Source organism: Molossus molossus, unplaced genomic scaffold (genome assembly GCF_014108415.1).
Source record: "Molossus molossus isolate mMolMol1 unplaced genomic scaffold, mMolMol1.p scaffold_m16_p_2, whole genome shotgun sequence".
Classification (NCBI taxonomy): Eukaryota; Metazoa; Chordata; class Mammalia; order Chiroptera; family Molossidae; genus Molossus; species Molossus molossus.
This window is the reverse complement of record NW_023425355.1, coordinates 134,665,077-134,682,817: the sequence shown is the minus strand read 5'-3', so window position 1 is coordinate 134,682,817 and position 17,741 is coordinate 134,665,077. Positions and strand designations below refer to the sequence as shown.

Sequence of the window (17,741 nt, the reverse complement as noted above, 5' to 3'; positions counted from 1 at the left end):
AAAACAAATAAAATGGAACAAATGGCACCCTCCCCCCAAAGTAAATGTCCGGGAAGCATCCCAGGAGCTCCTCACTGTTACCCATTTCATCCCTATTCTACAGGACCCTAAAGGGCTTTCTAAATCAAAGATGAAGTGATATTTACACTCCTTACAGGATGGGAAATAATTTATTGCACTAGGTCACAACTGGTCATTTATGACTATTTATATAATGTTCCAGCACAATGTTCAGGAGCAAGAAGTATCAGTGTTAGCACAACCATTACCTTTCCAGTGCTCCTGAGCCCTCCTCTCTGGTTACATCACAAGCTGACTTCATAGTGCCCGCTGCCATGGTAACCTCTCATGAAGGTTCCTGCACTGGCAGGAGGGACTGAGAGGCTGGACTACAGAGTAGGCATGGGAACAAGAACCGGGATGAACGAGATAATCAGTGGATTGTCACAATTCCCCACCAGTGTCTGCTTTCTCAGCCTGGATCACAGACAGTGAAAATCACTGCTTATAAATAGACAAACACTGGGGGAACAAAGGGGGAACATCTGTAATATTTTCAACAATAAAGATAAATAAAAAAACAAAAAACCAAGCAGTGGGAAATCAACCCTGGACAAGTGCCACTCCCCATGTTTGATTTCAGTCAACTTTTAATCTTTATGATGCTACCAACAACATGGATAGCATCAAGAATTTCAAGCTCCCCTGCCCCAAATAAGAGAATTTCAAGGCCCAAGTTCTCAGCTCATCACTGCTGGCCCCCACAATCAAACCCCAAACTCTCTTCCCAACTTGACCTCAGCACTGCCCTTTTCTCCCACACACCATCCAGCTAAAACTGCCCCTTCTCTGCCCCGGCCCCCTTCAAGATCCCACAGGTCCCCAGGCCCCAGGCAGCTCTGTGATTCTCCCATGACAGAAGCCGCCTAATTTCATTCTGCTTGGTTGGGTTCTCCTCTAACTTGGTCTCCCTGGGGACAGAGAGGCTACTGAACCAAGGCGGGTTAGGAATCTCTGGGTCACGCAGCTCAGGCCACTGCCCCCTGTCCCACAGTGGCCCTCTCTCTCCATCTAGCTCTATCTGAGGATTAATGCAAAAATATCCTCGGGTGAGGATTAAGGAGGAACACACGTCTCTCTGTATTGCCCATGCCACCCTCGAGGTGTTAATGGGCCCTGTCCCATATCTAAAGTAGAGCCTAAGAACTACTGAAAATGTGAGGGAAAAGGGCCAAGAACATTTGAAACTGATCACATTACCTCTAGGTTTCACAAACAGAAGGCTGGGTTTCCCCCAGACATGCACGGTTTTAGGCTGCCTCCATGTGGACATGTTCAAGAGTCACACCTTCAAATCATTAAGATGTTCAGAGTCAACACTTGTTTTCATCATAATAGGAGGTGACAACAGGGCAGTTACTATGGACCAGTGCACTGCCTGGATTACTATCACGATCCTCGTTTTATAGGTACAGAAAGGGAGGCACAGAGAGGTTAATTAACTTGCCTGAGGTCACACCATCGAAAGTGGAGAAGCCAGATTCCAATCCAAGAACCACACTCCAAAACCCACACAAACACACACTCTTTTTCTTCTTTCTTTTAAATGTTTACGTATTGATTTTAGAGAGAGAGGAAGGGAGGGAGAGAGAGAGAGAGGTATCGATTTGTTGTTCCACTTGTTCATGCATCCATTGGTTACTTCTTGTATGTGCCCTGATTGGGGATCGAACCCACAATATTGGTGTACTAGGACAATGCTCTAACCAACTGAGCTACCCGGCCAGGGCCAAGACCCACACTGTTAACCACTGCTTTCCTATGTGGCTCCAACAAAGAAGGAAGTGAAACAGTGTGACCTTAGCACCCATGAATGAAAGCCATGACCCAGTATCCAAGGCAGGGAACAAACCTCATCCTTGTCCCAGGAATGAGGCAAATTTGGAGAGAAGTATAAGTCTAACTCATTGTATCAAGCACTACTGCGAGCCAAGCAAACTATTTTGTTTCCTCTTAAACTGATGGCTTGGAAATGTTTGTTCAAGGATGTTTTATTTTATTATTATTATTAGTTTTTAAATCCTCACCCGAGGATATTTTTCCACTTATCATCAGATAGATGTGAGGGAGGGAGAAAGAGAGAGAGAGGGACATCGATGTGAGAGAGATACATCAACTGGTTGCCTCCCGCATGACCCCAACCAGGGCCGGGGACCAAACCGCAAGCGAGGTTTAACCAGAATTGAACCTGCAGCTCTTTGGTCTGTGGGCCGACGCTCTAACCACTAAGCCAAACTGGCCAGGGCTGTTCAAAGATGTTTCAGAAAGGCTGATGATGCTGGCTGGGGAAGGGGGTAGCCAGAGAATCCTGGGGACAGCCTTGGCCAGCAATTCTGCCTTGGTTCCACTGATGGGGGTGGAGTGACTCCAACAGCCCAACGTGGGTAAACCCGAAGTCTCCGTGGTGCTATCATATGGCAGCCAGGAGCCTCAGATGGCTATTTAAATTTAAGAGAATCAGGACTTCCGGTCAGGATGGCAGCATAGGTAAAGGCGGTATCGCCTCCTCCCACAACCACATCAGAGTTACAACTAAACTACAGAACAATCATCACTCAGAACTGCCTGAAATCGAACGAAATGGAAGTCCTACAACTGAGGAATTAAAGCAGCAGCCACATAGAGACTGGTAGGAGGGCGGAGGGGACGGGCTGGTCCCACACCCACATGTGGCGGATAAAAATCAGGAGGACACCTCGGCTGGGAAGGTCCTCCCTGAGTAGTGAGGGATCCCCGTCCCACACCAGGCACCCAGCTCAGGGTTCCAGTACCAGGAAGAGGAGTCCCCATAACTTCTGGCTGGAAACACCAGCAGGAACTGAGGCTAAGGCTGCTGGAGCCCCAGGCAGCTCCTCTTAAAGGGCCAGCGCACGGACTTACTCTGACCTCGGAGGGGAGGCAGCTTGAGGGGTGCCAGAGACATGTGGGGAAGAACTGAGCTGTTTGGCCTTGGAATGAGGGCTGCAGAAGCAGCTTTCTCCTGGACAGACGTGCTGGCAGAGGTTGATGTTCCTTTGGTGAGCCCTTCCCTGGGGCGGCAGACAGCCACCATATCTGGGACTCCAGCAACCTGGCTCAGTTTGCCCCACCCTGGTGATTCCCTGAGACCCTGCCCCACCCAACTTTTGGGCCCACACAAGCTGTTTCCAATGGCTTTACCACAGGACTGGCCTGTCTTGGATCCTGCTTCAGAGTTTCCTAAAGTCTCTCAAACAAGTAGCATCTGGTCTCAGCGAGCCCCATACTTTTGTTAAGTGGCCCCAGTCCTGGCACTAGAAGCAGCCAGCCTTGGGTCACAACTCGGAATTTCCTGGACACCTCCAAGCCCAGCACAAGAAGCAGCCATCAGCAGATCACTCTGTAGCTTTTCTGGGTGGCCCTGGATAGAACACAGGCTGTGGCTGACCTTGCCCCAGAGTCAGCACACCCAGTGGACAACTTCAGACCACATCGAAACACCACCACCCAACCACCTCCACAAGTGACACACTCAATGAGTGGACTCAGTGGGTACCAGAGCGCTGATGAAGTAAGTCTTGCTCTACACAGCTGATCCTCCAAGGTAGTCAGAGGCCAGTGGTCAGTGGGCATAGCCAATTCTTGCAGCTGATCAGCCTGAGTAAATCCCTCCCACTGACATGCCAACAGCAATCAAGATTCAATTACAACAGAAGGGTGTACAGTCCAAACTAGGGGTGTACCTCGAGGGCCCAGCTGGAGTGATCAGAGAGGCTGTGCCACTGGATTCTATAGGACACCTACAACAATAGGCCACCCTACAAAGCCTAGGAGACATAGCAACTCTACCTAATACATAGAAACAATCACAGGGAAGCAGCCAAAATGAGGAGACAAAGAAACATGTCCCAAATGAAAGAAAAGAACAAAACTCCAGGGAAAGAATGGAGATAAGCAATCAATCAGATGCAGAGTTCAAAACACAGGTTATAAGGTTGCTCAAGGAACTTGGTGAGAACATCAACAACATGAAAAAGGATCAGTCAGCCCTGGCCGGTTTGGCTCAGTGGTTAGAGGGTCGGCCTGTGGACCAGAGAGTCCCAGGCTCGGTTCCACTAAGGGCACATACCTCAGTTGCAGTTTGTGCCCAGCCCCAGTTGGGGTCATGTGGGTGGCAACCAGTCAATGTGTCTGTCTCACATTAATGTTTCTCTCCCTCTCTCCCTCCCATGCTATCTGAAGATAAACGTAAAAAAGTGTCCTCGGGTGAGGATAAAAAAAAAAAAAAAAAGGACCAGTCAGAAATGAAGGATGCACTAACTGAAATAAAGAATAATTCACACAGATTCAATAGTAGAGTAGGTAAAGTCAAGAAGCAAACCTTTGATTTGGAATATAAGGAAGCAAAAAACACCCAATCAGAACAGCAAAAAGAAAAAAGAATACAAAAAAAAATGAGGATAGTGTAAGGAGCCTCTGGGACAACTTCAAACGTACCAACATTTGCATCATAGGGGTGCCAGAAGGAGAAAACAGAGGACAAGAAATTGAAAACCTATTTAAAAAAATAATGACAGAAACTTCCCTAACTTGGTGAAGGGCACAGACATACAAGTCCAGGAAGCACAGAGTCCCAAACAAGACAAACCCCAAGAGGCCCACACCCAGACACATCATCATCAAAATGCCAAAGGTTAAATACAAAGAGTGAATCTTAAAAGCAGAAAGAGAAAAGCAGTTCGTTACCTACAAAGGAGCTCCCATAAGACTGTCAAATGATTTCTCCAAAGAAACTTTACAGGCCAGAAAGGAGCCGCAACAGATATTCAGTGATGAAAAGCAACGACCTACAACCAAGACTACTCCATCCTGCAAAACTGTCATTTAGAATTGATGGGCATAGCAAAAGTTTCCCAGATAAGAAAAAGCTAAAGGAGTTCATCACCACCAAACAAGTGTTACATGAAATGTTGAAGGGTCTTTTTGAAGGAGAAGAAAAATATGAACAATAAAATGGCAATTAAAACATATCTATCAACAATTGAATCTACAAACAAAATGAGCAAGCAGAACAGAAACAGACCCATAGATACTGAGAACTTTTTGTTGCTTGCAAGATGGGCGGGGGCTGGGGAGATGGGTGAAAAAGATGAAGGGATTAAGAAGTACAAATTTGTTATTAGACTGATGAACCTCAAAGAGAAGAAGGGGGTGGGATGAGATAAACCAAAGAACTTCTATACATATACGCATAAACAATGGACACCGACAATAGTGTGGGGAAGGCTGGAGGGGGGTGGGATAGGGGAGGAGGGGGTCAATGGGGGAAAAAGAGGGGGACATCTGTAATACATTCAACAATAAAGATGAGTAAAAAATATTAAATTTAAGATAATCAAAATTAAGTGCAATTAAAAGCTCAGTTCTTCAGCCGTACTGGACACATTTCAGGTACTCACTAGCCACAGGCTGGTGGCTCCCGCATTAGACAGCACTGAATGAGTGGCCTAGCAGCTCAGTCCTGTACTCTCTCTCTTCACCTTTAGCTGCTCTGGGACACATGTATAAGGAAGCCTCTGAGTTCAGTCAGGGTTGAGTTTTGCTGAGTAAGGCTGGCATAGGGCCTTGTCCTTCCACACAGCATCCGCCTTTCCTGATTAAAATAATTGTCAATCACTGGCAAGGGAAACAGACACAAAAATAAACAATTGGGACTACAGCACAGTAAAAAGTTTCTGCACAACCCTGGCTAGTGTGGCTCAGTTCATTGGGTGTCATCCCATGCACCAAAGGGTTGCCAGTTTGATTCCCGATCAGGGCACATGCCCAGGTTGTGGGCTCAATCCCCAGTAGGGGGTATGCAGGAGGCAGCAGGTCAGTGTTTCTCTCTCACCGATGTTTCTCTCTCTCTAAAAAAAAAAAAAAAAAAATCAATAAAAAAATATTTTAAAAAATTCTTAAAATTTCTGCACAGCAAAGGAAATTATCAACAAAATAGCAAATTATATTTTCAATAAGGGGTTAAAAATCCAAAATTTATAAAGAATTCACACAACTCAACAGCAAAAAAACAAACCGGATTAAACAATGGGCAGAGGATCCAAGGAAGATATACATATTGTCAACAGGACACAGGAAAATATGCTCAACATTACTAATTAGGAATATCACTTAACACCTGTTAGAATGGCTATTATCAAAAAGACAGGAAATAAGTGTTGTACAGGATGTGGAGGAAAGGGAACCCTGGTGCACTGTTGGTAAGATTGTGAATTGGTGCCGCCACGACAAAAAACAGTATGGAGCCCTGGCCAGTTTGACTCAGCAGTTAGAGCGTCGGCCCGAGGACCAAAGAGTCATGGGTTTGATTCTGGTCAAGGGCACGTACCTCGGTTGCAGTTCGTCCCCAGCCCTGGTCGGGGTCATGCAGGAGGTGACCAGTCGATATGTCCCTCTCATGTAGATGTTTCTCTCTCTCCCTTTCTCTCCCTCCCACTCTATCTGAAGATAAATACAAAAATATCCTCAGGTGAGGATTAAAAAAACAAAACAAAAAACAGTATGGAGGCTCCTCAAAAAATTAAAAAGGGAACTACTGTATGAGCCAGTAATCCTATTTCTGGGTTTTCCAAATATGAAAACACTAACTTGAAAAGATATATGCACTACTATGTTCATTGCAACATTAATTACAATAGCCAAGATATGGAAAACAGCCTAGGTCCCCTTGATAGATGAATGGCTAAAGAAGATGTGATATTTATATGCAGTGGAATACTACTCAGCCATAAAGAATATGAAATATTGCCATTTGTGACCACACGGATGGAACTTGAGGGTATTATGCTAAGTGAAATGAGTCAGGTAGAAAAGGACAAGAACAGTATGATTGCACTCATATGTGGAATACAAAACAAAAGAGAAATAATGAAAAACAAATAGAAACAAACTCAGACACAGATAACATACTGCTGGTTACCAGAGGGGAAGAGATGTGGGGTGGCAGAGGGCGATATGGGTAAAGGGGGTCAATTACATGGTGATGGAAGGAAACTAAACTTTGGGTAGTGAGCACACTACAGTGTATACAGATATCAAATTATAATGTTGTATACCTGAAACTTACATAATGTTATTAACCAATGTTCCCTCAATTTAAAAAACAAAGAATTGTCAGGCAAACATTCCCAGAACATCCATTTGAGGAGAATCCAAATAATTAACTCACATCTCAAGTTTCCACCAGTGACTCTTAATGACCTTCCAGGGGCCCCTGCTGAGAGGCCCTGGGCTTAGCCAGAGGGAAGGGGCGTGCACAAACCAGACAACCCCTATTTGTTAGGGGCCATGGGCTTGACCAGTTATTACCACTACAGTACTGGTGCCAGAGAAATTGAGATAGATAATGATTAACAGACCCAGAGCAAGTGATCTTAATACCTGAACACAAACAGTACCAGGAGACATTCTCTACAGGCACCTTATACCCCAGAGTTAATGCTGAATTTGGTTCCAAAAGGAAGCCTTCTTTCTGTATGGCTGAAGTCCTCAAGTATTTAGTTCTCCCAACTAATTGCCCTTCATCCCTTATATTATATATATAAACATATCATCTTTTATTAAACCAGAGACTCAATTTTATCTCCAAACCCTATGAGCACAGTTGGAGAGTAGTACTTGCCAGGGGGCAGGGAGGAGGGGTTTTGCAGGACATCACAACGTGTCCTTGGGGTGATGGAAATGTTCCCTATCTTGATTGCACCAGTGTCCACAGCCTGGCTGTGACAGTGCATGACAGTGCTGCATATCAGCACCAATGTTCCAGTGGGAAAAACTGAAAAAAAAAAAGTACATGGGATCTCTCTGTACTGTTGCTTATAACTGTATATGAATCTACAGTGACCATAACATAGGAAGTCTAATTTTAAAAAATCTGGCCCAAGTGTGAAGCCCTGTGAGGGATCCAAAGACAAAGAGGGAGCAGAAGAGGTGTCCCACCCACGAGGACAAGGGGCACCCATGTCAGAGGCACCCCTGTCCCATTCTTTTATTTTTTTAAATTTTTTTCTTTTTTCTTTATTGATTTTAGAGGAAGGGAGAGAGAGAGAGAGAAACATCGATGAGAGAGAACATCGATTGGCCGCCTCCTGCATGCCCCCCACTGGGAATTGGGCCCACAACCTGGGCATGTGCCCTGACTGGGAATGGAACCAGCGACATCTTGGTGCATGGGTTGACTCTCAACCACTGAGCCACACCGCCCGGGCCCTGCCCCATTCTTGATGCCACCTTGTTTCCCAGGACAACAGCATTCAGGTGACGCGCGCCCCTGAAATGGAGGCCTTTTCCTTGGCAATTCATCCCTACAGGAAATGAGAATGAAACAGGGGTACTGAGCTGCTACACAACGATTTTATGTTAACAGAACAGCATAAAATTCCATACTTCACTGATTTGTTCTTGCTTGGAATAATTTCCTGTTCGTTATGTCTTGGCCGCAGCAACACATTTTTAAAAACTAATTTTAAAATGAATTTTATTAGCCCAAGGCACTCTCCCACTAGAATATTAATGAGATTATATTAGTCAATTATTCATGGTGCTGATAATAACCATTATCGAAACACAAAGTTTTAGGGGAAGCCAGCTGTGTACGACTTTTAAAAGTGAATTGCATTAAATGAATTTTAAAGTACACTTTCCAGTCATACGCACATCCGTGCAACTGCAACGTCCTGACAAAACAAAGGGGACCAGGGATGAAGAGCTCAAACGGGAAGTCCAATGCCAGCTGTGCTGATCTGGCCGCACAAGGGAATCACCTGGGAGCTTTATATTTTAATTTTTTTATCCTCACCCAAGGACATTTTTTGCATTTATCTTCAGATAGAGTGGGAGGGAGAGAGAGAGGAAGAGAGAGAGAAACATCAACGTGAGAACGACCCCAACCGGGGCCGGGGACAAACTGCAACCGAGGTACGTGCCTTTAGTGGGAACCGAAACCGGGTCTCTCTGGTCCGCGGGCCGATGCTCTAACTGCTGAGCCAAACCGGCCAGGGCCACCTGGGAGTTTTAAAACTTACAGGTGCCGGCAGGCGACTCCCTCCCAGAGGCTGACCTAGTCCACGCAGGTGTGGCTGAGGCCTTGGTGCTTTCAAAAGTCCCACGTGACTCTAAGGTGCAGCAGCAGGATGGAGAACTGCCCTTGGCCTGCTCCTCCCACTGGAGGGTGCACCAGAACTGCCAGGAAGGCTTATAACCCCGGGCTGCTGGATGGCACCCCCCCAGAGTTTCTGGTGGAGTTCACCTTGTCTGTGGCCTTCTTCCAAGTCCCCCAAGTTACTGGTTTTACTTTTTCCTCTCAAAGGTCCAGATAGATCTGGTTCCAACAAAACATTTCTTAAATTAAATTTATGGGTTAATGACATTATATAAATTTCAGGTGTACATGCAACTTTATAATACACATCTGTACACTCTTATTACACGCTCACCACCCGAAGTTTAGTGTTCTTCTGCACCATACATTTCATTGCCCTTCCCTTTGGTAACCACCATTCTGTCTATATCTATGAGTTTATGTTTTTGTTTGTTCATTTTTTGCTTTTTGTTTTATATCCCACATATGAGTGAAGTCATATGGGTCTTGTCCTTCTCCGTCTGACTTATTTCCCTTATCACAACACTCTCGAGATCCATCCATGTCATTGCAAATGGCAATATTTCATCTTTTTTTATGGCTGAGTAGTATTCCATTGTATGAATATGTACCACATCTTTATCTAATTATCTGTCGAAGGATACTCAGATTGTTTCTATGTTTTGGATTTTGTGAGTAATACTTCAATGAACATAAGGATGCATATATTTTTAAGAATAAATATTTTCAAAATGTTTGGGTAGATACCCATAAGAGGGATCACTGGATCATATGACAGCTCTATTTTTAATTTTTTTTTTTTTTACTCTCACCCGAGGACATTTTTTGCATTTATTTTCAGATAGAGCGGGAGGGAGAGAGAAACGTTGATGTGAGAGAGACACATCGACTGGTTGCTACCCACAACCCCAAGCAGGGCCGGGGACAAACTGCAACCGAGGTATGTGCCCTTAGCCGCTAAGGCTTAGTGGGAACCAAACCCGGGTCTCTCTGGTCCACGGGCCGATGCTCTAACTACTGAGCAAAACTGGCCAGGGCTCTATTTTTAATTTTTGAGGAACCTCCATAGTGCTTTCCATAGTGGCTACACTAATTTACATTCCCACCAGTAGTGCAGGAGGGTTCTCTTTTCTCCACAACCTCTCCTACACTTGTTATTTCTTGTCTTACTGATAACAGCCATTCTAACAAGTAAGAGGTGGTATCTCATTGTGGTTTTTTTTTTTTTTTTTATCCTCACCCGAGGACATTTTTCCATTTTTTGTACAGACAGAGTGGGAGGGAGAGAGAGGAAGAGAGAGAGTGAGAAACATCGATGTGAAAGGGACACATCGAGTGGCTGCCACCCGCACAACCAACCTGGGCCGGGGACAAACTGCAACAAAGGTACATGCCCTTAGCGGGAACCGAACCCGGGTCTCTCCGGACCTCAGGCGGGCGCTCTAACCACTGAGCCAAACCGGCCAGGGCTCATTGTGGTTTTGATTTGCATTTCCCCTATATCTAGTGATCCAACAAAGCATTTTTGTTGTTGTTGTTGTTAATCTTCACTGGAGGATATTTTTTCTACTGATTTTTAGAGAGAGTGGAAGGAAAGGAGGGAAGAAGGGAGGGAAAGAAAAGAGGGGAAGGGAGGAAGGAAGAGAGAGGGAGGAAGAGAGAAGGAAAGAGGAAGAGGGGGAGAGAGAGAGAATCATCATTGTGACAGAGACACATTGATTGGTTGCCTCCCACATGCACCCTAACTGGGTGGGGGATTGAACCCATGACCACTAGGTGTAATGGTCTGACGCTCTAACCACTGAGCACACTCTCCAGGGCCAACAATGCATTTTTGTTTTATTTTATTTTTTATCATCCTCACCTGAGGACATTTTTCCATTCAGACAGAGTGGGAGGGAGAGAGAGGAAGAAAGAGAAACATCGACATGAAAGGGACACATCGAGTAGCTGCCACCTGCACAACCCAACCAGGGCCGGGGACAAACTGCAACCAAAGTACATGCCCTTAGCAGGAACCGAACCCAGGTCTCTCTGGACTTCAGACCGACGCTCTAACTGCTGAGCCAAACTGGCCAGGGCCAACAAAGCATTTTTAATAGAATGCAAAGATATGTGGTTCATTTGAGTATGGAAAAATCACATATCCTTATAAAGTGTCTTTGCCACACAATCTCAAGAGCTTTGTTATTATGTTTTATAAAACTGGGGAGCAAAATGAATGTTGACAAGTTGGAATAAAATAGTCTGCTACTGTTTGTTAAAAAGGGAGGGAGAGGATGAAAAAACTGCCAATAAATGATAATGTGCTGTGATAAACAGTTATTGTGATTACAGGAAATTATGTATGTAAAGAACTTCCCATTAAATGTTAATGGCCATTATTATTATTATTTTAATCTTCACCCAAGGATATTTTTCTATTTATCTTCAGATAGAGTGGGAGGAAGAGAGAGGGAGACAAAGGGAGAGAGAGAGAGAGAAAAACATTGACTTGAGAGGGACACACTGACTGGTTGCCTCCTGCACGACCCTGACCAGGGTCGGGATGAACCACAACTGAGGTACGTGCCCTTGGCTGGAATCAAACCCACAACTCATTGGTCTGTGGATTGATGCTCTACTGCTGAGCCAAATCGGCCAGGGCAGTGGCCATTATTATTATTAATTTTTTTATCCTCACCCGAGGACATTTTTCCATATTTTGTTCAGATAGAGTGGGAGGGGGAGAGAGAGAGAGAGAGAGAGAGAGAGAGAGAGAGAGAGAGAAACATTGACATGAAGGGGACACATTGAGTGGTTGCCACCCGCACAACCCAACCAGGGCCGGGGACAAACTGCAACTGAGGTATGTGCCCTTAGCGGGAATCAACCCGGGTCTCTCCAGACCGCAGGCCAACGCTCTAACCGCTGAGCAAAACCGGCAGGGCAAGTGGCCATTATTTTTAGGGGGAGATTATATTTCAAGATTAAAAAACGGAGACTCAAAAATGTCAAGTGACACGTCTAATGTCATATTAAGTAGAAGGACACTCAGTATCTCTCTGACCCTTAAATCTGTTGTGATTTCTCCTAGAGTCTGCTGTTCTCCCAAGTGGGGTGAGGGGAGGCAGGATCAAATTCAGATCAATGAAGGGCAGGAAGGTGGACCTTCCAGGCAGGGGTAATGGCATATGTAAAAATATGCTAGAGAATAACAGTCAAAGCCTGAAACCTCATTGACCTTCAGTCCTTCCAGTGGGAACTGAAAATCAATGGACCGAATCCAGAACCTTGTTCATGTTTGCATGTAGGTAGATTGAGAAAGCATCACATATTCCTGCCTCATATTTTCTATTGAAATCTCAAAACCAATTACAATCCCAAAGGGTCAGTAAACCTTCCGTTTAAATGTATTTCCTGGTGGAGCTAAAATCTCAGCTCCTGTGGGTGTCCATCCATCCACACCCCAGGACGACCGTTTCAGTGCAGTGAGTGGACTGGGATGAAAACCAACAGCACTAACAGCTACAGAAGATTCTTGTCTGGCAACCTGATTTTTCTCCAAAATGAAATTCATATCCATTAAAGGCACTCTGAGAATATTAAATAAATCCACCCTTAATACTGTTAAAATCATACCAATGAACAAAAAATGCACAAAAGCCCCTAAAAAGTACCTTTAATACATGATCGATACTTTCAAAATTCCAAATCACCTGTACAGGGGGGGAGATCTCTCAGGGGCCCAATTCCAGGCTGGACTTCCTTCAAGACAGATAGAAGGCTGCTCCCTGTCCTCCGCCCAGAAAGAGAACTGTCTTGATCCTCTCAGCTTCCTCCATTCTGCTCACCCGACGTGGTGACTCAGTTCTTGGGCTTTTGTTAGTTATACAGATGGAGAATGCAGGCAGAAAGGGTTTCGGGGCTGCAGGAAGTGACTGGGCTTTGATTACTGACCTTGGAGAGGGGAGCAAAAGCTGTGTGAGGGGCCGATGGAGAAGGAAGTGAGACATGGAGGGCAAGGGAGTCTGGAGCCATGTCAGGCTGTCTCTGGGGAGAATGATGCCTGAAAGCTGAGCACTGGGAGGAGTTAATGACTCTCAGAAGGGGTGTGTGTGTGTGTGTGTGTGTGTGTGTGTGTGATTGGGAGAGTGAAAGAGGCGGGAGAGAATAATAGAAAATATTAGAAGAATAAGAAAGCTAATCATCATGAGGCACTAGCCACAGTCACCAGAAATGTTAATCATCCTTTACAATGTGAATCGTGATTGCTTTGTTCTGATGAAAGAAATGCCCATTCTGACCTGCCTGGGGGCTGTACACCTTGGGAGCTTATCTCAGGAATGCTGTCCATTCTCCTAACCTGAGAGCAAGGGGGACCACCTGACACCATGGAAAGATTAACAACCTGGTTATCAGAACATTGGAACCGTGAAGGCGACTCACTGGTGACCAGCCCTGCAACTCCCCAGCCCATATTCCTCCCCCTTGCCTATAATCATTTTACCCATTTTTTTTTCTTTTTGTCTAACAGCCTTTCTCACAGTCTTTGTCTCTCTACCCTGTAAAAGCGGCTGGCGGGTGGGGGGGAGTGCGTGCGCAGATTTTACAAGGTTACCCACTGCTCCCCCATACTGGCAGCAATATTGGAATAAACACTCATAGCATAAGATTCAACCCTGTCTCTGCTTAATTGGCTCAAGTAGTGACAGGTGTCCTAGACCCATTTGTTGTCCGGTTTCAAGAGGAACAGACAAAGAGCTGCAGGTTAGAATTCAATCCTGATACTTCACATGTCCAGTAAAGATCTGAATCGCTTTCCATCTGTTTTGACTACTGAATTCTACTTCTTTGGCTATCACATAGGGTTCTGTATTTGGGATATTTATTTTAGAAACAAATACCTTTGCAGGAACTAGACTTAGGGGAGTCACAGGGTTATAAAGACCTTTCAGGGGTGATTTTTTTTCCATTTTCTGTTTCTGATAAGAGCAGAACCAGGCGGCTTCAACTGCAATTTGTGTCTTTGGAAGATGCCATTTCTCCCAATAGCTTAATAACGCAACTTAGAATTTTTTTGGGGGGGAGCCCTAATCCAGTGATTCTCAGGCTTTAGCACACATCAGAAAAATCCCCTGGAGGGCTTGGTAAAACAGACTGCTGGATCCCTGTCCCCCACAAGAGCTTCTGATGCAGCAGATGGGGGTGGGAGGGAGCCTGGGAATCTGCACTCTAATGAGTTCCCAGGTGATACTGATGCTGCTCATCTGGGAATGACACTTTGAGAACCGCTGATCTAATCCATTTCTCACCTGCTATAACCCAAAATACATGAAATGTATGTATACAGATAACCAGAAAGTCCTTGGGAAGAAAGAAGTGGAGAAATAGGGAACCACATTAAAAATATACACAAATCTATGTTATGTTTTTGTACAATTTGCTTGCTAAATTCCTAGAGGTTTCCTTTAAAAACTTCCAAATTACATTTTCCAGAAAAATGCAGCCATGCTAAGAGCATTACTAAATGATTCAGATGACTCCTAAAGGATTCTCTTAAATCACAATTGCACAGCTAAGAGAGACTCGTTTTTCTTATGGGTTTTTTGTCTGATTGTTTTTATTTTCGAACTGAGTGAAATCCAATCAATCACAAAGAGCAGAGCAGTATGACATCAAGGTCAAACAGTAATGAGAATGAATCTCCTCCTCTTCACCCGGGACCCTGGCTTGTAATCCTCACCAATCTGCTATAAAACCTGCACGGGGTTACTGGAAGAAGGTGCACCGGCAGTCTGTTCCCAACCTCCTCTTCTGTAAAAGGAAGGTAATGAAAGCTCCTGACTTACAGGCAGGAGTAGGGGAGATCACCAGTACTGCTTCGTTGCATCCAGCACACAGTGGGAGCTCCATATACTGAGCTACTCCCCTGTTAGCTACTCTAGCCCGCCTGTTCTTATTTATTGCTCTTCGTCTTCCACCACTGAGGTCTTCTGCACACACATCGGAAGACTAAGAATGCTACCTTTCCTAGTGGGCGATCAGACAGAGTGCATGCAATACTGCCAGGGTAAATCCAAGGCAGGCATTCTTTTTCCATAAAAATTATACTAGAACAGGGATGTGTCCCCTTGACTTCTCATCTTCTGCCAAGGGTATCAGTCACTGATTATTGTTTGTGTCTATACGTGTAGACACATGCCCCGTTCTGATTAAATCCACAGAAATGAGATCCTACCTTTACCAGGATAATGTCTTACTAAAAACAAATATGTAGATGACATTTCATCTGTGAAGGTGGTGTTCTTCACTATTTCAACAGTAAATCACCTCATTATATTCATACACACATATCTACTCATCCCAGGGACTCCTATACCAGCAACTCAGATACGCTTCCCCAGAACCAAATAAAAACATGCTAGTTATAAAATTCAACTGTGCCCAGCTTTGGGAGCTGTACACACATTCATGGGCCAGACTGTCCTTCTCTAAAGGTAACACTTATTAAGTATCTATATCGATGAGGAAATTGAAATGAGGAAATTAAGACTCCAAGAGGTTAAGAAATCTGTCCAAAGTCACAGCTGGATTGTAGCAAAGCTTGGATTTGCGGCCAGTCTGGCTGACTCGTGAGCTGACAGCATCAACTCTGTTCTGAGAGGGAAGGAAGGACAGCTAAAGGAAAGAGCACTGACCTAGGGATCTCGATGTCCAGAAACTGGGAGCTATTCTTGCTGGGGTGCCTGGAGGAGCATAGTGAGGAAATGAGCTCAGTCTGAGCTCGGTTGAATCCCTGCCCAGCACGTAACAGTGCGACCACGGGGGAAGCTTTTCAGCCTCAGTTTTCCCATCTGTGAAATAGGTATAATAATAGTACCTGTGGTAAAATGTGAAGCTTGAAGAATATTATGTCAAGCTCTTAGCACATGTTAAATGTTTAATAAATACTCACTAATGGGCCCGGCCAGTGTGGCTCGAGTGGATTGAGTGTTGTCCCATGGACTGAGAGGTCCCACTTCAATCCTCAGTCAGGGCACATGCCCAGGTTGCAGGCTCGATCCCCAGTAGGGGGCGTGCAGGAGGCAGCTGATCAATGCATCTCTCTCATATTCATGTTTCTATCTCTCTCCCTTCCTCTCTCCTTAAAAAAAAAATCAATAAAAACATATTAAAAATATTCATTAATGGTATCATCATGATCACTGCTGTCAGGTTTGGCATGGCCCTTAAACTGGAATGTAAATACAAGTGCTTAGGATATATTAAGCTCTCAGAAAGGATTACAGTTCATCAGTATCTATATTATCATCCTCTTACCACCAACATGGCTACTACTATAAGCTAGAACTAGACCCCCCCACTGATATTTAAACGCTGCTTTCAAATCAGCAGTGTCTTCAGCTTGCACCCGGCCCCCAGTGGGGGACCCACGGGGCATCTCAGGAACTCCTGTTCTGGCCTGGAGCCCTGGCAGGCTGGGCCCCCAACTGTTAGAGGACTACCATGCTAATGAGGGGGGCCTGGGCCAAGGCAATGTACGAAGCTGTGAAAAATCATGCGATGGTACACTTAAAATGTGTGTGGTTTAGTGTATGATACTTAATGCTGTAACAACTGCAACAACAAATAGAAAAGACAAAATTCGGTGCTGGCTGACCTGCTACATGTCCTTAGTGCCCAAGGCTGCAAAGAGTAACCCTGGATCTCCCAGGCAACCACATCCTCACTGTGGCACTGTGAGGGGAGGAGGGAACTTAGACTCCAAGGGCAGCATGAAGACAGAAGGTACGCGTCGCTAGGGCCAGCATGGAAACTGAAGTCACCTGCACAGGCCAGGGGATAGGCTCAAGCTGCAGGGCTCTTAAAGAGCACCTCGTGATCAGGAGATAAGGAAGTGTAACAATCCAGCTCCTTGGTCCTGGACCTTATCTTGACAACTGTTCTCTTCTAGGGCCACTGTTAACCTGCCTTTCTCATGGCGTTAACCATCTCTGTCGCACACCAGATCCCAGCTGCCAATGTCCACATGGCCTGGCTCTGTCTACAGCCACCAGTAACACTGTCTCTGTTGGATCACTTCCCCATTCACGTGTAAAGCTCAGCCCTGGGATCTCTTCTTGGCTCCTTCCGTGGGGCCTTCCCGACAGTACCCCAGTCAAGGGACCGTGAGTAAATCCCTTTATATCTCAGAGCTTTGGGCTCCTTTTTTTGTGAAGCAGGAATATTACCACCTACTTCCCAGGGTTGGGGTGGGGGGCTTATGAAAACGCTTGGCAGGGGAACAGCCACAGTTGGCTCCTTCCCCTGATGAGAAATGAGAACACAGACTAAACAAGTTCTGGCAGATGCTCACTGGGGCCCCGAGCCCCAGGCCATGGAATCATAAGCTCCATATTCCAGTCTTCCCAAGAACCCCACAAAATGCCCCCAGGAAACTCCTCACAACTTCCTAAGAGATCAGTTTACATTCAAGACTTGCACTGCCTAGCTGGTAATTCCCTTAGAAGGTGAATGGACAAAGTCAAAGGCGGCTAAAAGGAGACGATGAATGGCTAGAAAAGTTCAACCTAATTATCTG

The 17,741-nt window shown here is 45.3% G+C and overlaps 1 protein-coding gene across 1 annotated transcript in view; it reads right to left on the bottom strand.

Annotated features, from left to right (window-relative positions):
• Positions 1–17,741, bottom strand: part of MAP7D2 (MAP7 domain containing 2) — a 109,809-nt gene that overhangs the window by 55,365 nt on the left and 36,703 nt on the right. The gene's annotated exons all lie outside the window — the stretch shown is intronic.